Consider the following 27,417-nt stretch of genomic DNA (forward strand, 5'->3'; position numbering starts at 1 on the left):
CAGATTGTTAAAAAGCAAAAGTGTGGGGCTTCCCTGGTGGCACAGTGGTTGACAGTCCGCCTGCCGATGCAGGGGACACGGGCTTGTGCCCCGGTCTGGGAAGATCCCACATGCCGCGGAGCGGCTGCGCCCGTGAGCCACGGCCGCTGAGCCTGCGCGTTCGGAGCCTGTGCTCCGCAACGGGAGAGGCCACAACAGTGAGAGGCCCGCGTACCGCAAAAAGAAAAAAAGAAAAGCAAAAGTGTGACTACACACTCTGTTGACAAGACTATGGAAATAAATAAAATGCTGTTGGGAGTATAAAATCTACAGTCCCTCGGAGGACATTTGGAAGGCATTTCAATTGCATTTATTCTTTGACCCAGCAATCTCACTTCTGGCAATTTATCCTAAAAATATATCTGCATTTATATAAAACAACAAATTTACAAAGTTATGTGTTGAATAATTGTTTGTACTAGCCAAGACTGGAAAGAGCCCAAGTGCCCATCTATAGCATGGTTTCTCAATCTCAGTACTAACTGATATTTTGGACCAGATAAATTCTTTGTTGTGGGGTTGTCCTCTGCACTGTAGGATGGTTAGCAGCATCCCTGGCCTCTACTCACTAGATGACAGTAGCATTCTTCCCTCCAAACCAAAATGACTGCAGACATTCCCACATGTCTCCTGGGGTAAGGCTGGGGGACAAGATCTTTCCCAGTCCCCTGATGAAGACCACTGATCTATAGAGAACTGGTTAAATAAACAATGGTACATCCATAAATGGAATACTATGCAGCTGTAAAAATAATGAGAAGAGATCAATGTACTGATACAGAAAGTTGATTGGATAATAAAAAAATGGAAACAAGAGAAGAAAGGAGGTTTCTGTTCTGATTACTACAAGGGTGCTGAGGAGAGACAGAGGGGAGCGTGTATGTCCATTATCTATAATACTTTTTAAAAGTATATTTTAGATAACTTAAATTTTATTTCTGTGAAAAGTAAGGCTATAATTTTAATCAAGACTGTGTTCAAGACAGTGAAGATACAGAGATCATTTAATAAGTTATAACAATATTTCTCATGTAAAGTTATTTATAGAAAGTGTTTTTATTTTTTTAATATATTTATTTATTTATTTATGTGTTTTTGGCTGCGTTGGGTCTTCATTGCCGTGCGTGGGCTTTCTCTAGTTGCCACGAGCAGGGGCTACTCTTTATTGCGGTGCACAGGCTTCTCATTCTGGTGGCTTCTCTTGTTACAGAGCATGGGCTCTAGGCACGCAGGCTTCAGTAGTTGTGGCACATGCGCTCAGTAGTTGTGTCTTGCAGGCTCTAGAGCGCAGGCTCAGTAGTTGTGGCACACTTGTGGCACACGGGCTTAGATGCTCCGCAGCATGTGGGATCTTCCCGGGCTCGAACCCGTGTCCCCTGCATTGGCAGACGGATTCTTAACCACTGTGCTACCAGGGAAGTCCCTAGAAAGTGTTTTTAAAAATAGTTAAAAAGAAAGTGTTAGAAGGTTGATTGCACTTGCTTTTAACTTAGGATATTGTGCTACTATAAGGAATTGCTTCAAGATCTGTTCTAGAATCTATTAATAACTAGTGATGGAAGCTATCAAGTTGTATCTTTCCAATGGATTTTAACTTCTTTTTTAAAATATTTATTTATTTATTTTGGCTGCGTTGGGTCTTCATTGCCGCACACAGGCTTTCTCTAGCTGCGGCGCGCAGGCAAGCTGGGGCTACTCTTCGTTGTGGTGCATGGGCTTCTCCTTGCAGTGGCTTCTCTTGTTGCGGAGCATGGGCTCTAGGCGCGTGGACTTCAGTAGTTGCCACACGCGGGCTCAGTAGTTGGGGCACACGGGCTTATTTTCTCCACGGCATGTGGGATCTTTCCTGACCAGGGTTCGAATTTGTGTCCCCTGCACTGGCAGGCGGATTCTTAACCACTGCGCCACCACGTAAGTCTCTTAACTTCCTTTTAAAGATACTTTATTCTTTAAAGTCCTAAGCCAGAAAAGAAGCAAGCTGCTGCCTTTATGTTGCCAAGGATGTAAAACCATCCTCCAGTTGTGACTCAAATAAAAATAGCTATGGCATGGGAGAAAAAAAGATACCCTGCTGATAAAATGCATATCAGTGACATTGTCCCACAAAATCTATCCCTGATTAATCTTACAGCTCCATGAAGATCTGTTTATTTCTCTACTCGTTGAACATCATGTCTGAGTGCCTACTATGCACCAGGCATTACGTTAGGTACTGAGAATACAGTGACAGTCATAAATGATACATTTCTTGCTTTCAAGGAATGAGGGAATCAGACCCTAAAAACCCCATGTGTACAGAATGGGAGTACAGAGAAGAAGCACAGAGGAACTGGTTTATGATTTTGCCTCGTTTTATTCTATATAATGCTCATATCATTCCTCATGACTGTAGCAATTGCCTTGCTCTCTCATTGCTTATATAAAATCTATCCTTTCTATAAATTCAGTTTAGGGTCTACAAAGTTTCACCTCCTTGGAGAAGTCTTCCTGGACCATCTCCAAGACATCACAAATATAATATTTATCATTTATTGATCATATACGATGTACTAGGCCCTATACAGGTAATACATTTTTTATCTTCACATCAACGCTTTGAGGGTGTGATTATTATGCCTACTTTACAAATGCGAAAATGAAGCTCAGAAAGATTAGATAACTTGCCCAAGTTCTCCCTGCTGCTAAGTGGTTGTATGGAAATTCGATAAAAGGCCTGATTCCAAAGCCTGTACTCATAAATATTGTGCCTAATGGTCTACTACTGTGCTCCTCTGACTGTCATAGCATTTGTCAACTATACTACTCTCTCATTCATTCCAAGTGACTCTTGTCATTTGCCGCTTAGGCTATTGTTTGTTTGCTAGGTTGTGGATACGTGTGTGTGCGCTTGAGTATCCATGTAATTGTCTTGCCTTCTCAACTTGATTGTAAACTTCTTAAGGGTGAGGACTTTTGGTCAGGCTCTACAATACAGCTTTCAGCTTGAGTTTGACTTACATTCAGCTGATGCCTAAATCTTTTTGATTCTTCCTTGAAATGCCCCTCAGATCTTTCTTTTCCTTCCCATTGCTAGTGCCCTACCAAACTCGCGTCATTTCTTGCCTTTGTCTCCAAACCAGTCTCTGAGCCTCCATTTTCTCCTTCTCCCTTCAAAGATTTTTCCTCTCTTGCAGCCCAGATTTGTCAGCCTAAAATATGCATCTTAGCATATCATTCCTGTTCTTAAAATATCCCTGATTCCACAGGACAAAGGCAACATTCCTGAGCCCTTAGCCTGAGGTCAGAATCTGCATCTGCATCTCCCTGATACACACCCCACTCTCCAGCCCACTAGTACAGTCGCATTCCCCAGACAGAATACGCTCTCTCATAGCGCTGGGTCTTCTGCCATGCTGGAGTGAACTTATTTTTATTATTATTATTTTTACTTTTGGCTGCATTGGGTCTTCATTGCTGCACACGGACTTTCTCTAGTTGTGTTGAGCCGGGGCTACTCTGTTGTGGTGAGTGGGCTTCTCATTGGGGTGGCTTCTCTTGTTGCAGAGCACGGGCTCTAGGTGTGTGGGCCTCAGTAGTTGCAGCACACGGGCTCAGTAGTTGTGGCACACGAGCTCTAGAGTGCAGGCTCAGTAGTTGTGGCTCATGGGGCCAGCTGCTCTGGGGCATGTGGGATCTTCCTGGGCCAGGGCTCGAACCCATGTCCCCTCCACTGGCAGGCAGATTCCAAACCACTGCGCCACCAGGGAAGCCCCCTGAACTTCTTTTTTTACATAGTGAGCCCCTCCTCATCCTTCAAAGACCAGTTCAGATGTTGTAGATATTAGTCCCATTACTGCCAGAATTGAAAGCTCCTTCTGTGTTCTCCTCTTTTCATATTTCTATGTTTCAGTTGTTCACAGTATAATTTATTTAGAAATTGACTAGTTTCTTTTTTTTAGTCTGGGCTCCTTGAAAAGAAAGAACCATGTATTTTCCCTATATATTCTACCATAGAGCAGGATCACAATATAAATAGGTGATGAATCAACAATTAAGTGAATAGCATTCCTTTTTTTTATCTTCCTTTTTTTAACAGCATTTTTTTTTTGCCTATGCTTTTTCATTAGAGTTAGTCTACATATACTCATGAAAGAGTAAAAAAAAAAAAAACTCATTGTGGATTGTTTTACATGTTTGCATTATGTGTCTCTTTCTCATAAGATTTTTTTTCCTTTCCCACTTCTGTAATGGCAGAAAACCCAGGAATCTTATTCAGGGTGTCCTGGAGACCATCCTTCCTCAGTCCCCACCCACTTTAATCAATTCTGAAGTATTAAAGGCACCTTCAGTCTTGTCCTTACTCTTAAGTCGTGGAGGTACTTTTTGATTCAGACTGATGTCTTAGCCTTCTTTTCATTTGAACTATTCACCAGTCAACTGAGATATATTTTAATGGCAAACATTAGTCAAACAGAAAGACGAAGTCAAATAAAGTTACTATACTGGCTTTTATCAAATATTAAATCTTTTCTCTCCCGTCTTCAATGGCAGAGGCACTTGGCAGCTTCAGAGGCTGGGTTTCCCTGGTCCCTATCAGCATGTCTGCTTTTGCCTGCTTAATTTAGGGAAAAGGCTCTCTGTTGATCAGCCCTCAGAGAGTCAGTATTTTCATGAAATTGACCAATGCTGATCCCAGAAGTTGGAGCACACTTCCATAGAGAAGTCCCTGTCCAGGTCTAACTGTACTCTGTGTATTGAAGTGTTTTAGTGCTAAGTACATCTTTAAGTATTATAATATATTTGAAAGTAATGATCCACGTATGACATGGATTTGATTTATACTTGCTTACCACACTGTAGACCACTGAAAGGCAGGCACTGTCAACTCTGATACCTTGGACGGAGTAGACACCTAACAAATACTTCTTAAATTAAATGAATCGGAACCAGGGATGGCTACATAATTTGCCGAGCCCAGAGGAAAAAAAAAATAAAATACAGGTCCTCTTGCTCAAAAAGGAGGAAAAAAGTGACATAAAAAGTACTAAAATATAATGTTTATAACAGCATTATTCGTTTTGCCAAAAAATGGAAACAACCCAAAAGGTCATCAACTGATAAATGGATAAACAAAAGTGGTATATCCATACTATGCAATAGTATTTGGTTATAAAAAGGAATGATGTATTATACATGCTACAACATGAATTAACTTTGAAAGCAATACGCTAAGTAAAAGGAGCCAGTCACAAGAAGACCACGTATTGTATGATTCCACTCATAATGAAATATCCAGAACAGAAAAATCTGTAGGGATGGAAAGTAAGTTATTCATTGCCTAGGGATAGGTGAGGGAGAGGGACCTGCAAGGGTAAGGAGAGGGGTTTTCTTTCTGAGGTGATGAAAATGTTCTAAAATTGACTGTGGTGATGGTTGCACCTGTCTGTGAATATTGAATTCTATACTTCTAAATTGTAATGTAAATTGTAGAGTATGTGAACTATATCATTTGTGTGTGTTCATCTTTTTTTATTGAAATAGTTGACGTACGATATTATGTTAGTTTCAAGTATACTATGTAGTGATTTGACATTTGCATACATTATGAAACGATCACCTTGATAAATGTAGTAACCATCTGTCCCCATACAAAGTTATTGTGATATTATTGACCATATTCCTTGTGCTGTGTATTACATCCCCGTGGCTTATTTATTCTATAACTAGAGGTTTGTATCTCCTTGTTCTGTCTTTTGGATTCCACATATAAGTGAAATCATACAGTATTTATCTTTCTCTGTCTTACTTATTTCACTTAGCATAATACACTTCAGATCCATCCATGTTGTCACAAATGGCAAGATTTCATTTTTGTGAGCTGTATCTTAATAAAGCTGTTTTTTTTTTTTTAAAAAAGGTACTAAAATATAAAATTTTTTTCTTTCTTTTGAGGTCTTTTTCTGATTTTCAATGGTTTTTTATTTGATATTTTTGTCATTCTAAATAAAGAAAAAGTAAAATTTTAAATTATTAACATGAATTTTAATGTTTATCTTTGTATCATGCAATGCCAGTTTTAAATGCAAATATAAGAGCATGTAATTCATGCAGAATTACCAAAATTACAGATTTCATATATTGTAGCTCATATATGCGCATATATTTTGTCCTTACCAGAACAGTGGAAACACAGCACAAAAATAACTCAACTGTGTTTATTTCACTTCTTGATATGCACACATCCTACAAGTACTACCTTCAGTTTACTGATGAGTAAAGAAGAACTGAAAGTAAAAGAACCATAGGTCACTATCTTTCCCTTTCCTTCTATGTCATTTTCAGTGTAAATGGTTGGCTAATATAGGGGAGCAACACAAGTAAGAAAGGGTATGATAGTGTTTTTCAGTCATCTGTGTTTCTTAGGAAACCAGAAAGCAAGTTCTGCTTTGAACAGAAAGCACAAGCCTCTTGGGGCTGTCAAGGCCCCACTTAGTTTTGTACATAACATGCTTACCTTGTACTTGTTTTGAATCTTGCTGAACACTCAGGCATTGTGGATCTCCTCCAGAATTCTGCGTTCATGGGGCAAATCTAGAAAGTTACATGCAAATTCAGCAGCAAAGAATGGAGAACACTTTTATCTCTTCTGTTCATGCACAGGTCACATCGTCCCATCAGACTTCACTTACAATATATAAGTTCAAAGTTTAAATTATTAAGAATTTCAAGATGAAGACAGTAGAGCATTAAGTCAAGTGTGGGGCACTTTTGAGTGTGGATCCTGTGTGAACTGCACAGCTTGCATGGCCATGAAACCAACTCAATGGAAGTATTTGATTTCTAAATGATTTTAGATACAGCTTTGGATAAGCAATGCATCTGAGGGCATAATGTTTCCTTAGTTTAATTTTTTTTCTGAGTGACTTTGAGCAAATGATGTTTTACTCTGAAGGCTCTTAAAATTTAATTGGATGATTTCATCTCTCCCTTACACTCTCCTAACCTAAAAAAGCTAGAAGAGTGAATTACTGAGTCATTTTTCTTAACTCTTCTAGATTCAGTTGAAAGAAAAGTTCAGTGAAAATATATGCCATGATCACTTGGATATCTAGGCATGAGTCTAAGTGGGGAACAGATTGCCCTGCATAAAAGGTTTTAATCCCCAGGAGGGTCTGTGGTTGACTGAGGGAACAGGGAGGGGATGATGAGGGGAGCATGGCTGTGGTTAGCTGGGGCATGCATCATGGTTCATTGGGGCATGCATCTGGTCTGGATGTGCATTAGATAAACAAGGAGAGGTATGAGAAAAAGCTCATCAGCCTCCCAACCCTCTCCAGAGCAAATGAGTAGAAAGGTAGTTTGTAAGTTAAAATTGTAGGTGCTCAATAATAACTTTTAGTAGCTTTTTATCTGTAGCTAATTTATGGCCTTAATAATTAAAGGTCATCTAAACAGATTGCTTAAGAGAAATATTCAATCAGGGTTCATGTAGCCAAAGCACAGAGCACTTCTAAGTTATTTTATTATTATTACAACATTAGGAGCTCAAAAATGCTAACAGAGTGTAGATTTAGATGAAAGAATATAGTTTTGAAGAAAAAATGTTTAAGCTGCGGTGATGGGCCACTAGATGCTATCGAATGCAGAAATTCTATTATCTTTTATTCTATTAGTGAGAAATGCCTGTTAGCTGACACTTCCCTTGTTAACCCAGTACTACATAATGATTATGGGGTTTCACGTACGACCCTGGAACTCATGTAGTAATTCAAAAATTTTAAATGATGGCATTACATTCAATTCTATTTTAATAACATCGTATTTCAGTGCTTTGAAGATTTAATTCCCAGAACATTATGTTTATAGTGTGCATGTGGTGTTTGATTATCAATATATCCTATCCTCTGACCAAATATACTCTACTTTACTTAAAGATTTTATTTACTTAGTTTTTAGAGTAAGATTTACAATCCTCTCTCTATATCAGCAAAAACATCTTTCTGCTTTTTAAAAAAATGTATTTTCATTATCGTCAAATAAATGTAATGAATTTATTTATTTTTCCAGGCCCTTGCCCTTTAAGTTTATAAAATTCACTTTTGTTGCCTTCTTGTGTCATAGCCCTGCTATGAAAACAACATAATCTTTTAAAAACTGCATGATATAAATTTTACCCCTGTGCAGATGGTTGATATGCTACCTTTTGGTAAATGGAGGTGGAGGCATGGTAAATACAACCCCAGACTAATTTTCGAAGCGTTGTTCAAGCATAGAACAATCAGAGAGACCACCTGGGATCTTCCTCTACATTAAGAATACTTAGTGCATTCTGAAAAGAGGCATCAACTTAACCTTTTAAAATGATGATGCATCTAGCTTTCTTATTTTTTAAAGAAAACGATTTAACTATATAACTAATGCCAGAAAGGGATTTTTAAAACTTCTCTCTCAATCGAACTTCCTTGGCATGAAATTATAGAAATCAAAGCTTTTCCTACGTCTACTCTCCCATTCCCTTTATTTAACTTATATGAATTCCCATGGTATTGAGCTCTGTATGGAGGGAACAGATTTATTGAAGAACCTGTAAATGATCATTGCCAGCATGTGAAGCTGCACTGGAAACAATGAAACCAAAGAGAAACAATATTGTTTCTTTTTCTATCAACCAGACTGATAGATTGAGGTAATGCTGTGCCTGCAGTGTTTCCAGATTGGAGCAGGGCAGTTAGCAAAAATTTCTCAGTGTCTCCTTTAAGATATTAAAGTGTAGGCAGGATGATGGCATTACAAGTGTCTTCATAGTTGATGGGACATTGTATTCATGGGGTATTGTATACCAAAGGGTAATCCCTAATAGTCTGGAGAGAATTTTCTAGTAAAGTGTCCTGGGTAAGTTGTAGGACTTGCCCAATTCAGGATTTATATCGGTGATTTAGATCATGGTTTCGAAGGGTATTTTAAAAGCAAAACTTCACCCAAGTAAAATCTTCACAGAAGACATATAAAATAGATAAAAGAGAAATGGCTTTGGTGAAGGTGGGGCGTAAACAAAGACACGTCCACACACCTCTCGGTCTTTCTAGAGCTCAGAGCACTATTGACCCAGGTTAATAAAATGAGCTAACTTTTATTAGGACTCATTATGTGCCAGACATTGTGTTAAGAACTCTATAATCTATTATCTCATATAATAATCACCACACCTTTCTATGAGGAAGAATCCCTTATTGGCTCCATTTTACAGATAAAGAAGCTAAAAGTCAGAGCTGTTAATTGTTGAGTTAATTACTGACTACACAGTGGTAAATAATGGAGCTGGGCTTTGACACCAGATTTCCTGACTTCAAAGCCCAGGCTCTTAATTGCCATGGTATTTGGCCTTCTATGGAAGTGTACATGTTACAGGTGTCAAATGCTGGGCAGTGCAGGGAGGTGAGAGGAATGATTGTAGCACTGAGCTCACTCAAAGTAACCCAAACCCCAAAACACACCAAAGTACCCTGGATTGAGCTACATCTGCTTTCCCATGTCTTATCTCCGTCTCTTTTCTCCTTCTGCCTCTCTTCCTTTCCCAGCTGCTCGTCTGTGGCTTCTCTTTGTCAGTGGCAACCCCAATCAAATTTGGCATCTTGTGGTTAAACACAGGCTTCACTCTATAATGTTCCCATTGCTTCTCTGATTCAATCTGACACGTACTTCTGCTTTCTAGGAGGCCACACATCTGTTTTCAGTTTTGTGATGACCCAGGTGTGGCCACCAGAATGCCAGATGGGGGGCAACTGTTGGTACTGTGAAAATTAAGAGAGTAAACATCAAATGTATTCTGTTTCTTTTACACAAAAACCCAAGACACTTATATTCTGAGGTGAAATTAAGGGCTCTAGTTCCCACACTTATATGTGAACTTCTTCCTTCCTGATAATTCACTAGCTTGAGCAGAAGTATTTTAACATTGCTTTGAAAAGAAAAAGTTGCTTATTCCATATGGGCATGTAGTCACTAAAGAAATACTTGTAAGAAACGTGAGAAGCTCAACTGCTTATTTTTTTCTCTCACATCATATATATATATATATATGAATATATAAAATAGTAAACACCTCAAGTGTGGTAGGAAATTAATATTTTTATAGAGTTGAATGTATAGAAAGACTCTGTAATGAACAACAAAAATGCATATAAAGAAAAATATTTAGTCTTTCAAAGAGAACAAGAAAAAGTATTTTCACTCTGATCCTTCCAAAGTTCTCTCTGTGATGTGGTCCAAATGAACTATGGGTTCAAAGAATTTGGGTTGCTGCAGGAGCCTGGTCTTGCCTCTCATCACAACAGCTTCCTAGAAAGGAGCCCAGCAGAGAGCCAAGGAGATGAAGCAACAAGTCTGCACCTACCTCTGTGTCCTTCAGACCCCATTGTCACCTATAACTTTCTGTCAAGGGATAATGTTCTTTCAAGTTGCTTCAGCTCCTGGGTCCACCATGACTTCAAATGTTCCTATAATTCCCTAGGTCCAGAGAAGTGCCTGCCTCTCTGGAGAAGTTTTAGAGTACGGAAGCACTGTCCTTTCTACTGGAGTTTCAGTTGCATAATAAGTAATATTTCCAGAGCTAGGAACTAATCCAGAGAAAGATGCAGGAGTCAGGCAGCTGGAGATCAAAGTATCACCTTAATTGCTGATAAAGGCTAGTTTGGAGGAGGCAGTTTAGCAGCAGAATTGGACAAATTGACCCACACTCTCACAGGCAGTACTGGGCAATGCTAAGCCTATCTCCGTAAAATTCACACCATAGAGGAACAACCCAGGATGTGTGTGTGTTTTTTTAGGAAGGTAGATTCCAAAGAGAAACAGGAAGGAGGATGTTCATCTTCAAAATCACCAATAAGGTAATTAACACTGCCTGCTATGGGATGGTGTGAAAGGAGAAATGGTCTGAGGAACGAATATGTAGAGACCCCTGGCAGTGGCCAATGGCATGACCATCTGGTCAGGGGTGTGGAAAGAAGAGGACTGGAAGATTGGAGATAAGGAGCACAGCCTTGTTGAAGGACACAGAGAGTAGGCACCAAGTATGAAGATTTTTGTATCAAGTATTAATCCCTGCCAGAGGCATCTACCACAGAAGTGCTGAACAAAGCAGACAAAATCTCTCAGCTAGTTGATGTTAGCCGGCCATTGCCATTGTCAAGTCTGGATCAGGCATGATGGACACATGAACAGACTGACTATAGTGAAAGAGAGGGAGGCTATGTATTGGCCACAAAACATGAACTTCTACTTCCCAGGGCCAGTCTATCTATTGCTGCCTCTGAATGTCCAAACTGTCAGCAACATGGACGAACACTGGGGTCCTCCTATGGAACTATTCCTCAAAGAGACCGACTTGAATGTCCCTTCCATCCTGGAAGGGCCAGTGGTTCATCGTCACAGAGCTAAATACTTATTACTCCAGGTATGGGCTTTCCTTTCCTGCTCACAGATCCACAGCCAGCACCATTTTCTGGGATTTATGGGATGCTTGATCCACAGGCACGAAATCCCAGTTAATGTAATCTCGGACCACAGGATCCATTTCATAGGGAAGATGTGGGAATGGGTCCACAACTCCATGTCTTGTTTGAATGGTGTGGTCAGAAAATAACTTAAAATTTCCATTTTTCATTTGGCATTACCTGAGTTGATATTGTGGAGTTGTTACATTTTGTTTTTATTATATGCTGTTATGGGCTAAATTGTGTCACCTGCAAAATTCATATGTTGAAGTCCTAACCCCCAGTAACTCAGAATGTGATTGCATTTGGAGATAGGGCCTTTAAAGAGGTAATTAAGGGACTTCCCTGGTGGCACAGTCGTTAAGAATCCGCCTGCCAATGCAGAGGGCACGGGTTCGAGCCCTGGTCTGGGAAGATGCATGCAGCGTGCAGCCATGAAGACCAAATGCAGCCAAAAAAAAAAAAAAGAGGTAATTAAGGTAAAATGCCAATTTAAAAAAAAGGTAAAATGTAAGATAAGGTAAAATGAGGTTATTAGGGTGACCCTAACCCAGTGTGACTGGTGTCCTTATGAAAAGAGATTAGGACACAGACATACACAGAGAAAAGACCATGTGAAGGCACAGATGGCCATCTACAAGCCAAGGAGAGAGGTCTCAGAATGAAATCAACCCTGCCAGCTCCTTGATCTGGGACTTCTAGCCTCCAAAACTGTGGGAAAATACATTTCTGTTTGTTTATTTTAACTTATTTTGGCTGCGCCAGATCTTAGTTGCAGCATGCAAGATCTTCCTTGTGGCATGCAGGCTCTTAGTTGTGGCATGTATGTGGGACCTAGTTCCCCGACCAGGGATCGAAACCGGGCCCCCTGCATTGGGAGTCTTATCCACTAGGCTACCAGGGAAGTCCTGTAAATTTCTGTTCTTTAAGCCACCCAGTCTGTGGTATTTGTTATGGCAGACCTAGCAAACTAATACATATGCGAAGTTAATAATAGGTTAACATTTATAACGGCTAGCTTTTCAGTTTACAAAGCACTTTCGGTTACATATCTTAATTGACTCTCATTAAGTGTTGGTAGGGTGTTATAATTTTCAGTTAGGAAACTGAAGACATGGGAATCCCTAAGGTCCAGTAGTGAGGGACAAAATTAGGTCCCGAATCCAAGTATTCTGACTTCAGCGCCTCTCTATCAAGTGAGACCTTCTCTATTTAAAAACCATCAGTGGCCAAATTCTTTACTTAGAATGGCATACAAGGTCCCTCTCATGCTGATGTGCCCCAGCTTTCCTTTTCTGCCTACTATCACTCAACCCCTTTCAGCCTATACTTTATCAATATGGAATTGCCCACTGCTCTTTATAAATCAAATATATGTTGCTCTCCCATGGCATTGTGTGAACTGTTTCTCTACTAGGGTGCTTTTGCTACTTTCTCAACTTGACAAATTACTACACATTCTTCAAAACCCGGCTCAAATATTACCTTCTCTGTGAACCCCACTGTGAGTTTCTCTCCTCTGTGCTCCCATATTTTGTATATATCTCTACAATTGCACTTATCTCATGAGATCAGGAAGCAGATTAACAGAGTGAGGAGCGGCCAGGGCTTTGGAGCTAAGCAGACATAGGGTCAAATCCTGACTCTGCCATGTTTCATTCAATCAAATAGCTTTTTACAGTATGAATTACATGAAACACGCTGAGCCATGTTCCAGGAATACAAAGATGACAAACCTGTGCTCACCCTGAAAGAAATTAGTCCTAATGCAGTCTGGTTGCGGATTCAGACAGTAAATTAAAATTTAGAGAGACAAGTGCACTGCTAGAGATACATACAGGGAGCATTAGGCAAGGCATTGACACTTCCCAGGGTCAAGGAAGGCTTTCTTGAAGGACAAACAGGAATTAAATGAAGATGGGTAGAGGGAATTCCCTGGCGGTCCAGTGGTTAGGGCTCAGCGCTTGCACTGCTGGGGCCCTGGGTTAGATTCCTGGCCGGGGAACTAAGTTCCCACAAGCCACGTGGTGAGGCCAAAAAAAAAAATTAATAATAATTATTAATAATAAATAAATAAATAAAAATAATAAATAAATAAGGTGGGTAGAAAGTTTCAGGCAGAGGAATTAAATGTACAGAGGAGACTGAGAGAATGGCCAAGGTAACTCTATAAGCCTGTCTCCTCGTCTGCAAATAGGGAGATATACCCCTATCTCTTAGGGTTGGTCGTAGGATTAAACGACATACCATATGTAAATCATCTAATAAAGTGTCTGACATTGCGTGCTCAAAGTATTGAGGTATTATTATTCTGTTGTGGTTATATCTATGTTTCTATCTCTACTACTTCACCAGGGGAGTTCCTTGAGGGCCAGGAACAGCCTTATTCACTTTTGTATCATTAGCTTCTGACACTGTGCCTGGCATTTCGAGACCGCTCGATATGCATTTGTTGAATAAGCTCATGAATGCATGAAGTACTGAGCATGCATGTGTTTCAGGATCTCATCCGTTCTAAGACAAAAGTAAGAAGGAACCAAAAAAACTACAGCAACACTAAAAGACCCTTCAATCTTTTCAGAAGTTTCCCTTTTCCAATTAATAAAGCAAGTATGGATTCCTTCTGTGATTTATGTCTCCTGATTTATTAGAAATGACCAAACCTGCCATCTTAAAAAAACTCAGAGATCCACAGATCTAGGATGAGTTGATTTTGATGTGAAAAAGAAGAGTAATAAGTGCAGGTCAGACCAAGTGTAAATTCAAATCCCATGACCTTTTTCCCTTCAACAATTATCAATACTTTATTACAGAGGATTTAAAACATACTTAATTGAGAAGTTGGTCAATGATAGAAAGCTAGGAGACCAATGTCTCAGGAACTCCCTTTCCTTCTCTTTGGCAAGTCCTGAGGAAGGACCCTGGGATCATGGTGAGAACCATTGTTTCAATAAATTTTATAAATACAATGTGTGTAAATAGAAATATCTAGGTCTTCATTAGAACCATTCTTTTTAACACCAAAAAATGGTTATAAGTTAAATAGACATCAGTCTTCAAGGTCAGATTCCCTTGAAACGATTCCAAGCTATTAACTATGAGAATAATTAAACTGTAATTTAAGCACATTTTAAAGAGCCTAACAGATCTTTGTCCAGGCAAGCATTCCTAGAGGAGATGCTGTGCTTCCAGATTAATTTTAAAGCTACTCCAGCAATATATGTAAATCTGAATTTATTCTCCAAATTACCAAATCCAGATTCTACTCTCTACTGTTCAATTTAGTTTCTGCAGTTTGTATGCAGATTATGCCAAGCAGGAGGTCTGTCGTTTACAATTGACAACACTTACCAGATGTTAATTTTACACATTGCTCTAATTTAAATGCTTAATTGCTCTCAGTGAACTCAATTTACAGCTCATAAACCCCTCCCAGTGGCCCCCAAATCTCTTTGCCTATGATAAGTTCAAAGTTAAATGAACCATAGCGTCCCTTGGTAGAAAAAAATGAAATATCTGAATAATCCTATACTCTTTAAATGTTTATAATTATTTGTTAGAAAAAATTAACATCTGAGCATTTTCTCTAAATTAGTTTTAGAGAGAAGAGGTTAGGAGGTTAGGTTCAATGACTGCCAGGTCTCCTACTAGTTCCTTAACAATCTTGCTCTTTGAAACTGGAGCACAAGGATCATACATGCCTTTATATGTATATAGTATCCAGGATGATCAGGGAGGATCAAAGAAATATTAAAAACATTGTGGAGAATGACTATATAATTACAAACTGTTCCATGTCGATGGCGTCCAACTAAGGTAAAGAATAAGGTGCTGTAAGTATCATAGCCTGATGGGAGAGTTTGAAGGCTTTTCTGTCTATCCACCCCTTTAGCTGGGAAATTGAATGCTGACTTTGAAAGAGCTCATCTCATTCAACGTCATCGTTTATGGACACAGAGCCCCAGAAAGTTCAAGTGGTTTGCCCAGCGAAATGAGTGATGGAGAACAGGACCAGAATTTCAGGTTCTTGTCTCTTCGGGCAACATTTTGACCACTTGACCACCCAGCCTATCTTGTCCCCCAGTTTGTTGCAGTCAACTGCAGCAAGGGGAAAGGGAGAAAACCTTTATTAAACCTTGCACAAGACACAGAAATGGATTTTATTCAACGAATGATACCGAGGTGCTTTCTGTTTTAAGCCAAACCACGTATGAAAATAGAGATGTACACTAGGCTAAATCACAGAGTGCTTCTTGACTTAATTTACAAGGATTCACTATTGGATTTTTGTAAACATTTAGCTCCCCTACTGAATTTTAAAGTTGGCTTATGCTAGCCTCAAGAACACATCTATTATGTAAATTAAGGTATTTATGCATTAAAACCAATTAGCAAGTGTTTATAAAGTACAGTCATCCCTTAGTATCCACTGAGAATACCAAAATCAAGTCCCTTATATAAAGTGGTGTAGTATTTGCATATAACCTATGCACATCCTCCTGTATACTTTAAATCATCTTTAGATTGCTTATAATACCTAATTCAAAATAAAAGCTATGTAAATAGCTGTACATACAATGTAAATGATATGTAAATATTTGCCTTTGCACGAATTCAAGTTTTGCTTTTTGGGACTTTCTGGAATTTTTTTCCAAATATTTTCGATTTGGTTGGTGGTTGGTTGATTCCCTGGACGTGGAACCCGAGGATATGGAGTACCAACTTTACCTAACACTGAGTCAGGTGCTATGCAATTTTTTTAAATAATAAGTATAATATAAGCCATGTTCCCCATTGACAAGGAGCTTGCATCTTAGTTGTGGGCACAAGACAAACAAATTGAACAACTTGAAAACAAAACAGTATATAATGAAGCATTAAATTGTACAGCAAGGAAAATTTGTAGGATATGGATGATAAAGAAGAAAAGACAAGTGAAAACCTTTGTGAGACTTAAACATCTCTGTACTAATTTTATTTGTGTGATTTTCTGTTTGTTCATGGGCTAGCAAATTAAAACAGGTTAAAAGTAATGCAAACAAGAGACCAGGTCCTCTATTGCTCTCAAAATAATTTGGCAGGTTTGTAAGAGTTTTGACGCCCCCTAGTGGCCAGTTATAATAGCATTGTCTGCCTGCACTTACAGTTCTAAGGTAACTTGTTTTTTTGTTGTTTTTTAAATTTAATTTTATTTATTCATTTTTTATACAGCAGGTTCTTATTAGTTATCTATTTTATATATATTTGTGTATATATGTCAATCCCTATCTCCCAATTCATCACACCACCACTGCCCCACCCACTTTCCCCCTGCTTGGTGTCCATATGTTTGTTCTCTACATCTGTGTCTCTATTTCTGCCTTGCAAACTGGTTCATCTGTACCATTTTTCTAGATTCCACATATGTGTGTTAATATACAATATTTTTTTTTCTTTTTCTGACTTACTTCACTCCGTATGACAACTCTGGGTCCATCCATGTCTCTACAAATGACCCAATTTTGTTCCTTTTTATGGCTAATATTCCATTGTATATATGTACCACATCTTCTTTATCTATACGTCTGTCGATGGGCATTTAGGTTGCTTCCATGACCTGGCTATTGTAAATAATGCTACAATGAACACCGGGGTGCATTTGTCTTTTTGAATTATGGTTTTCTCTTTTGGCTTCTGTTTTGAAGCCAAAAACCATGGGGAAGACTTTGATTTAAAACTATCAATTCTTTTCAAAGTTTTCTTTGACTAATAGAGGCTGCATAGTGCAGTGGTTAACACATAATCTCCAGAGCTAGCCTGCCTCAGTCCAAACACCAACTTTGCCACTGACTAGCTGTTTGAGCCCGGGCAAATGTTGCTTAATCATTCCATGTCTCAGTTCCCTCTCTGTAAAATGGGAATAACAATAGTACCCTCTTCATGACGTTTTTACAAGAATTAACTGAGTTAATATTTTTAAAGAACTTAGAACAGTGCCTATCACATAGTAAGCATAATATAAATATATGTTAATAAATTAGAGCAAATCATAGTAAAGCTCATTCTTCTATTTACATTATACTGACAATAATTTATAACTTCTCTGTGCTTAAGCTTCTTTAATAATAAATAATCATGTGTGAGGAAAGTTTTAAAAATAGACTTTTATTTATTTGTTTCATTAAGAATTCTCTTTTAGAGGAGTTCCAGGTTCACAGAAAAATTGAGAGGAAGGTACAGAGCTTTCCCATATACCTGCTGCCGCTACACATGCATAACTTCTCCCATTATCAACATCCTCCACCAGATAGAGCATTTGTTAAAACTGCTGAAACTATTGATACACCATTACCACCCAAAGTCCATAGTTTACAATACAGTTCACTCTTGGTGTTGTATATTCTGTGAGTTTGGACGACTGTGTAATGACACATATCCATCATTATGGTATCATACAGAGTATTTTCACTGCCTTAAAAATCCTCTGTGGTCCACCTATTCATCTCTCCCTCCCCCCAAACCCCTGGCAACCCCTGACCTTCTTCTTGCCTCCCTAGTTTGCCTTGTCCAGAATACCATATTTGGAGTTACACAGTATGTAGCCTCTTTAGATTGTCTTCTTTCGCTTAGTAATATGCATTTAAGGTTGTTGCATGTATTTTCGTGGCTCGAAAGCTCATGTTTTTAGCACTGAATAATATCGTCTGGATGTACCACAGTTTTTTTATTTATTCACCTACTGAAAGACATCTTGATTTCTTCCACATGAATTATGAATAAAGCAGCTATAAACATCCACGTGCATGCTTTTGTGTGGACATATGCTTTTTTTTTTTTTTTTTTGCGGTACTCGGGCATCTCATTGTTGTGGCCTCTCCCGTTGCGGAGCACAGGCTCCGGACGCGCAGGCTCAGCAGCCATGGCTCACGGGCCTAGCCGCTCCGCAGCATGTGGGATCCTCCCGGACGGGGGCACGATCCCGTGTCCCCTGCATTGGCAGGCGGACTCTCAAACACTGCGCCATCAGGGCATATGCTTTTAACTCTGCTAGGTAAATACCAAGGACTGTGATTGCTGGATCATATAAGAGTATGTTCAGTTTCGCAAGAAGCCACCAAACTGTCTTCCCTTTTGCATTCCCACCAGCAATGAAGGAGAGTTCCTGTTGTTCCACATCCTTGTCAGCATTTGTTGTTGTCAGTGTTCTGAATTTTGGCCATTCTAATAGGTGTGTAGTGGTATCTATTGTTTTAATTTGCATTTCTCTGATGACATATAATGTGAAGCATCTTTTCATATGTTTATTTGCCATCTGTATATCTTCTTTGTTCAGGTATAACTTTATTTTTTAGAAAAGTTTTATATTTACAGAAAAATTGAGAAGATAGTATGCAGAATTCCCATATACCTACACCCAGTTTTTCCTACTCTTACCATCTTAAAGTAGTATGGTACATTTGTTACAATCTATAAACCAATATTGACACTTTATTATTAACTGAAGTTCACAGTTTATTCAGATTTCCTTAATATTTACCTGATGTTCTTTTACTATACTAGGATCCCATCCAGGATACCGCATTCCATTTAGTTTTCATAATCTCCTCAGGCTCCCCTTGACTATGACAGTTTTTCAGACTTTCCTTGTTTTTGATGACCTTGACAGTTTTGAGGAGCACTGGTCAAGTATTTCGCAGAATGTCCTTCAATTGGGATTTGACATTTTTCCCATGATTAGATTGGGGTTATGGGAGTTGGGGAGGAAGATCACAGAGGCAAAGAGCCATTTTCATCACATCATATATACTTTCATCATGATTTATGACTGTTGATGTTGACCTTGATCACTTGGCTGATGTGGTTTTTGTCCACAGTAAGTTTTTGTAGGTTTCTCCAGAGTACGGTTACTCTATTTCCTCCCTTTCCATAGTCTTTAGAGGGAAGTCACTACATGCAGCCCACACTTAGGGAGTAGGGATTTATGCTCCCTCTCCTTGAGGACAGAGTATCCATATAAATTATTTGAAATTCTTCTGCATAGGCTATTTGTTTCTTCTCCTCCATTTATTTTTATTCAATGATTTATTTACACCAGTATTGACTCAGATAATTATTTTACACTTTGGGTTATTATCCAATTTTACTTTTATTTATTTTTTCCAAATTGTTCCACCTTTGGCTATTGGGAACTCTTTCAGTTGTCTTCTCTGTCCCTTTGTCATATCCCTATCAATATGGTTTTTAAAGAAATCACCTCCTAAAAAAAAAAAATAACAGAATGCAATCTCATTCATTACTTTCTGTCACTTCAACAAGCTCATCTTGTATATTTCCTGCCCTAGTCCTAGAATCAACCATTTCTCCAAAAAGCCCTAGTTCCTTTTACTGGAGAATAATGTTGGAAACCAAGATCTGAGTGCTATGTGTATTTGTGCTAGGGGATGTCATTTCTTTTATGATCCCTCTCGGTTAACAGATCAAAGAAATATATGCATGTATACTAATCAGTGTATACATACATATCTATTAATATTTCTATTTGTAACCATATGCGTCTATAGTAAGCTAAACATGAGTTCTTCCTGATATCTCCAACTCTAACCCATCACTACACAGATCGTTCTAGCCTCCTCCCTTTGCTTGTCTGTAAATTCTTACTCCAGCAATGAGCTACACCTGTGGCCCATTCACTCAGTTGTTCAGTTCCAGTATACACATGTAGCAGTATCAGAATTGTTAACACATACCCCCAAGTGAAACAACTTTATCAACGAAAGTAGAGTTCTATGCAATTTCTTTTGCCTTCAGTCTTCCAGATTCCACTCATTTCCAATTTTACTTAAGGTCAGCACCTTTCCCTGCCCCCTCCTTCAGTGGCATTGTTTCATATATGTACATATATATATATTTTTTAATTTATTTATTTTTGGCTGTGTTGGGTCTTTGTTGCCGCGTGTGGCATTCTCTAGTTGCGGCGAGCAGGGGCCACTCTTCGTTGCGGTGCGCAGGCTTCTCATTGTGGTGGCTTCTCTTGTGGAGCATGGGCTCTAGGCGTGGGCTTCAGTAGTTGTGGTTTGCGGGCTCTAGAGCGCAGGCTCAGTAGTTGTGATGCACGGGCTTAGTTGCTCCACGGCATGTGGGATCTTCCCGAAACAGGGAACGAACCTGTGTCTCCTGCATTGACAGGGGGATTCTTAACCACTGCGCCACCAGGGAAGCCTATATATATATATATATATACATATATATATGTATATATATATTTTTTTGCGGTACGCGGGCCTCTCACTGTTGTGGTCTCTCCCGTTGCGGAGCACAGGGTCCGGACGTGCAGGCTCAGCGGCCATGGCTCACGGGCCTAACTGCTCCGCGGCATGTGGGATCTTCACAGACCGGGGCACGAACCCGTGTCCCCTGCATCGGCAGGCGGACTCCCAACCACTGCGCCACCAGGGAAGCCCCATATATTTTTAATACAGTTAGATTCTCTTATCATGATCTGCTTTCCTTCCTGGAATTTTCTGACCTCCTAAATGATTTTATTTTAATTTTCATACATTAAAGTTCACTCTTTGTGTTTTACAGTTCTATAGCTTTTGATAATTGTAGAATGTCATGTATCCATGATTAAAGTATTATACAGAATAATTTCACCTCCCTAAATGTCACCTGTGCTTCAGCTCCCCATCCCTCCACCCTGAAACTCTGGCAACCACTGTTTTTATTGTCTCTATAGTTTTGCCTTCTCCAGAATGTCATATAATTGGAGTCATACAGTATGTAATCATTTCAGGCTGGCTTAGTTCACTGAGCAATATGCATTTGCAATTCCTCCATGTCTTTTTGTGGCTTGAAAGCTTGTTTCTTTTTATCTATGAATAATATCCCATTGAATGGATGTACAATTTATCCAGCCAGGCAATGTTTTAATAATTGAAAATGCAGAGATGAAAAAGTCATCCTTACCCTGGAGAAATTCCCTGCCACTGGAGTTGGTGGCACATAGATAAACTACAGCATGATAAGAGCTATATTACATGTATAAGCAAGGCAGTGTGGGCACCCATAGGAGAAAGTGGACATCTACGTAAAACTGTGATGAAGCATAATACAGAGAAAAGTTGACATTTACCTCAGGCCTTGAAGAAAAAGTAGGCATTTGAAGGTGAGAAGGGAGCAGTAAGATGACTGATGAAAATGAGCCTGCCAACAAGTATTGCAAGAAGGTGAGAGAGACTGCCTCAGGTCCCGGATAACAAGTGCATTTTTCTAAGGTTGGGAGGAAGGGGCTCTGCAGTTCCCCTTCTGGTGTCACTTGGATAATAGCAATAACAATGACTCTCACTTGTCGAGCACCTACTACCACATGCCAGGCACAGTGCTGGGCATTGTATGCGTATCTTTCCCTCACAGGACTGTCCTTGTGTGTGTGTAACACACACACATGCAAAGATATGGAAAAAACTCCATCATGCTTCCTGTTGGAAGCTGATACTACTGAAGGTGAGTGCTATTCCAGTGTGTGGAGTAACTGAAGAGACATTGTCTGATACATGTCTGATAGAAAGCCTGCCCTTTGCTGTTTAGCTGCAGCTGCCACTTTCAGGCCTTGCTCACCCCAGCTCCTCGTCTCTAGGCCCCAAAGCTTTAAAATAATCACTGCATTACCAATTGCTGCATTCCATGGGATTGGCCACCTCCTCTGTCTTATCCAGGGATCAGGTCTCGAGATCACCTCATTTTCTTCTACCTCTGAGATTCTATATTTACCTAAACAATTCCAGAAATGAGAGATGATAAGAACTTGGATCAGAATTAGAAGATACCAAGCTTTTCTTTTATGAAAATAGCAAAATGAGGTCAACCTTCTCTTGACTCTGCCCCATGTAAGTTTCCTAAAGAAAGTCAAAGCAAATCTGTTGATCTATATTTAGGCTGCCTGCTTCCTACTCCAGAGTTCAGAACTGAACTCTTCTCCCTCCTGTTGACTCTGTAATATGTGACAAGGCCTTGATATTGGCCCAGCACCCCATGGAGCCCATTAGAACAGCACTGTCCTGGAATAGAGTTCTCTAGGGGAAAGAGCTATAAAAATGTGGAAACTGAGAGAGTAAGTAATGTTCCCAGAATATTAAATAGCTCCAACTCTGATAATCTTGACTTTTGACACTGGAAGATAACAGGCCAATTTGTACCAAGAGACAAATTACCAGTTTGTGATAGTCTTTAACAAAGACTTGACAACCCTATTGATACTATAAATCTTTTTCATATTTCAGCCAATGAGGTCCTCCAGGGAATGTGTACTGAGTGACACATCACACAGCTAAATATAAAGCAGCAGTTAATTTGACACCCACTACAAGATGACAGAAGTGGAACCTACCAAGTGACTCATAATTATTTTTTCCAACATTTACAATGCTGGTAATTAAGTTTCCTGTATTTACTTCCTAAAATGCAAGCTTTTCCAAAAATTAAACTCAAATTTGTTGTAGAATAAAATTTCAGGATCTAAGGAATTATAGAAAGTCACAGTTGCATAAATACAAACGTGTTCTTATCCACATTTGGCTAGTTAGTATTTAGCTTACAGTCCTTAAAATGTTATCAGTATTGTAATCATGCCTTTCCCTTTAGGCAAAAAGTTATTTTAGTCAAGTTAGACTAGAGGTAATTGTGTAAACAACCAATTCTGCTACTAGGCTGAAACATCCTGAGGGTATGTATGTGTTTCAAATGTCCTTGTGCCCTTCACACAGCAGAGGCTTCAGTTGTCTTTCAGTATTCATGGTACTACAGGCCCCAATTTTTTAAGTGGGTTACATGGTCACTCAGAATAAAGACCACATTTCCTCAGGCTGACTTAACAGTAGGTGTGACCTGGTAACTAAGTTCAGACAAATGATATGTAAGCATAAGTGTAAACAGTCTCCAGGAGCCTTCCTTAATTTAGCTTTCTTTTCCATTTTTTCTTCTTCCTGCTGGCTGGATGGTGGATCTAATGGCTAGAGGTGAGCAACTATCCCGGAGGTGAGCAGCTTTGACCATGAAATGATCTTAGAAGAGAGGCCAGGCCTGGCAGAGCAACTTCATGGAACAAAATCACACACCAGTCTGGCCTGCCTCCATCTGGACTTTTATGTGGGATAAACTCTTCTATCTTATTCAAGCTACCTTCACTAGCAACAGAGCATAATTCTAACTGTTAAACCTTAAAATCTCTAGCATATGTTAATGTTACCAGTGCAAAATATATAGTAATGAAAGTTTATTGAATAAATGTTGCAAATTTGGGGGTGTACATTATTTTTGTTGGTCCAGAAGTTCATTGACTGAAACAGGAAAACAGTGAGGTCATCCTAAGATCAGAGGGAAATCAGATCAAGGAGCTTAAGCATTCAGGAGACCAGCAATTATCAGGCAAATAAGGAAGAAACAGTCAAAGCTAAGGCTTAGTGAAAGAAGACATGGCTTGGTCTAGGGACATGGAGATAAGAGGAGTTTGGGATCATCTGTCTCTGGCCCGGAGGATAGGAAGCAAGTAGCTCAGGGTCTGTGTCAGAGGTTCTCGTGGGGGTGGGGGTAGTTTTGCTCCTGAGGGGACATTTGCAATACCTGGAGGCTTTTTTGGTTGTAACAACTGACTGGGGGAGGAGTTATGCTGTGGGCATCTAGTGCATAGAGGCCAGGGGTGCTGCTAAACATCCTACTATGCACAGGGCAGCCCCCATAACAAAGAATTATCTGGCCCAAAATGTCAATAGTGCTGAGGTAAAGAAACCTTGGTTTAGCTGACGATAGCTGTTCAGACTGGACCCCAAACTCCAGCTGCTCTTGGAATTCAAGCCAGAGTTAAAATGGATCATTTAGCCAGCCTGGATAGCATCTTGGAAATAGACAATCTAGACTTTCGTGTTCAGCATCGTTAAGCAGATTTCGTGACTAAGCTGAGTACCTGCAAATTGCTCCCAGAATATTAAATAGCTTATACCTCAGAGTTCCTTCCTCAGCACAAAGATAATTGTGCTTAAGTATAAGGCTGAGGCTGTGACATGCTCACAAGCCCTTAAGGAGAGTATGGGATATAAAACAGGCATATATTGGGGCCCTAAGATCTCAGATAGAGAAGCCCCCTTCTGTTCTCTGAACGTAGGGAGCGGAATTAACTTGACAAACAGCTTCTCCTTTGCTGTGTGTCATCAGCTTCCTAAATGTGGGAATTGTCCCCACGTTCCCAAGGCCAGAGCTTGTGCAGAAGATCTATGCCAGAGCAGCTGAGAGGACAGACGGGTCCTTGATGCTGCAGTTGACTTGTTGTTTGAACTGAAGTAACCCTCTGACTTTTCCAGGTGCCAGTTTTCCTTACAGTGTGAAAGTCAAAATTATCATTAGCTGGAGGGGAGGCCTGAGGGAAAGAGAGAGGAAGAGCAAGTTGATTGAGCTGCTCTGGCTGTTAAGCACCGTGTGCATAAATCAACTCACTTAAACCGCAGAATATCCCCCTTGGTTCTAGGATGACAGTACTGTGGAAATGAAGTCCTATTTATATTCTTATTATATTCCTGCAACATACATTTGTTTTGCATATTAATTAGAATGGCAATAATTACTTTTGTTTCTCAAAAAATTATTGCCCAGCTGCCTTCAATATTAATTGAATGCTTATACACAAAGCACTGTGCTTGGACTTCCCTGGTGGCTCAGTGGGTAAGAATCTGCCTGCCAAAGCAGGGGACACGGGTTCGAGCCCTGGTCCAGGAAGATCCCACATGCCGTGGAGCAACTAAGCCCGTGTACCACAACTACTGAGCCTGTGCTCTAGAGCCCACAAACCACAACTACTGAGCCTGCGAGCCACAACTACTGAAGCCCGTGCGCCTAGAGCCCGTGCTCCGCAACAAGAGAAGCCACCTCAGTGAGAAGCCTGCGCACCGCAACGAAGAGTAGGCCCTGCTCTCTGCAACTAGAGAAAGCCTACGCGCAGCAACAAAGACCCAACACAGCCAAAAGTAAAATAAATAAATTTATTTTTTTTTTTAAAAAGCACTATTCTTGGTGTTATGTGGTTCCTACGGGAAAGCAGACATTCACACAAATAAATTGTAATACAAGGGAGAAAGTCATAATGTCACCCGAAAACTGGGTTTGCCTCTTGGCGGCTGTTGAGCCAAAAAGACACAACTGAGGCAAAGAGTGGGGGATGGAAGGACTTATTATCACTCACAGCAAGTAAGGAGAGCACCAGGGATCCTTCCCAAAGCAGTGTCTCCTCAACTGCAAAACTGGGGAAATTTTAATTTAGGGGTACATGCATAGTCATGAAGGGGCTTGGGCGGTCGACAGAGGGCAAGCTCTAGTGGATTGAAGTCATGAGGGTCAGAAAAGGTCAACATTATCAGCCCTTAGGTTCCCGTTAATCTGGTGGTTGAGCACTCTAGGCAAATCTTTACCATTGGAACAGAACGGGAGTCTTCACAACGGATGTATTATCTTTGCTCTTGTTACTTCTCTGGCCTGTTAACAGTCATTTGTTTCTGCATTCTTTTGTTCCCTTAAGCTCATCAATTACTGAGAACTGTTCAAGGGCAAGCATTGCAGCCAGGCTTAGATCACAAAATGGCGTAGGCCAAAAATGGCTTCTCTTATGTCAAGAAAGCCATCCCTGGTTCTCTTTCTCCAGGGACTCCTACCTTATCTGCTTACAATAATGCCATAGAAGAGACATAAAATGTTATGGGTCCATTGGGAATGGAATAATCAATTTTGTTGGAAGAAATAGGTTCGGTCATTAGTTACTTTGTTTAAAAAATATTTACTGCACTTTTGCTATATGCCGGGCAGTCTGTTAAATGATGGAGATTCAAAATGAATGAGACCAAAGAGCCCTAAGTTGAGTGGGTAAGAGATGTATATTGAGAAGTAGCATTTGAGCTATGAGAATGGGAGGAGGTGTGGGTTATTCCAGGCAAAGTGAAAACTACAAATTAAGTTTCTCTTTTGTCTCGGTTTCTTTTCAATGCCTTCAAATAGTTGTTTAAGAATACACACACACACACACACACACACACAGACACACACACACACAGACACACACACTGGAATATTATTCAGCCATAAAAAAGAATGAAATTTTGCCATTTGCAACAACAGGGATGGACTTTGAGGAAATTATACTTAGTGAAATAAGTCAGACAGAAAGAGACAAATGCTTTTTTTTTTTAACTTATATGTGGAATCTAAAAAATAAGACAAACAAATGAATATAACAAAACAGAAACAAACTAAGATACAGAGAACAAACTAATGGTCACCAGTGGGGAGAGGGTTGGGTGAGCAACAAGATAAGGGAAGGGGATTAAGAGGTACAAACTACTAGGTTAAAATAAATAATATACAAGGATGTAACGTACAGCACAGGGAATATAGCCAATATTTTATAACTTTAAATGGAGTATAATCTATAGAAATATCAAATCACTATGTTGTACACCCAAAACTAATACTGTATTTCAATTATACTTCAATTAAAAAAAAAAAAGATTCAGGGCTTCCCTGGTGGCACAGGGGTTGGGAGTCCACCTGCCAATGCAGGGGACACAGGTTCGAGCCCTGGTCCAGGAAGATCCCACATGCCATGGAGCAACTAAGCCCGTGAGCCACAACTACTGAGCCCGTGTGTCACAACTACTGAAACCCACGCCCCTAGAGCCCTGCTCTGCAGCGAGAGAGGCTGCCACGATGAGAAGCCTGTGCACCGCAGCAAGGAGTGGCCCCTGCTTGCCGCAGCTAGGGAGAGCCCACATGCAGCGACGAAGACAAAAAATAAAAAATTTTTAAATTAAAAAAAAAAAGATTCAATCTTAAGGCCAAGCCTCCAGGGAAGCTTTTTTTTAAAATGACTTAATTTTTTCGGAGCAGTCTTATG

This window comes from Monodon monoceros, unplaced genomic scaffold (assembly GCF_005190385.1).
Source record: "Monodon monoceros isolate NGI ecotype Baffin Bay Population unplaced genomic scaffold, NGI_Narwhal_1 Super_Scaffold_18, whole genome shotgun sequence".
NCBI classification, from domain to species: Eukaryota; Metazoa; Chordata; class Mammalia; order Artiodactyla; family Monodontidae; genus Monodon; species Monodon monoceros.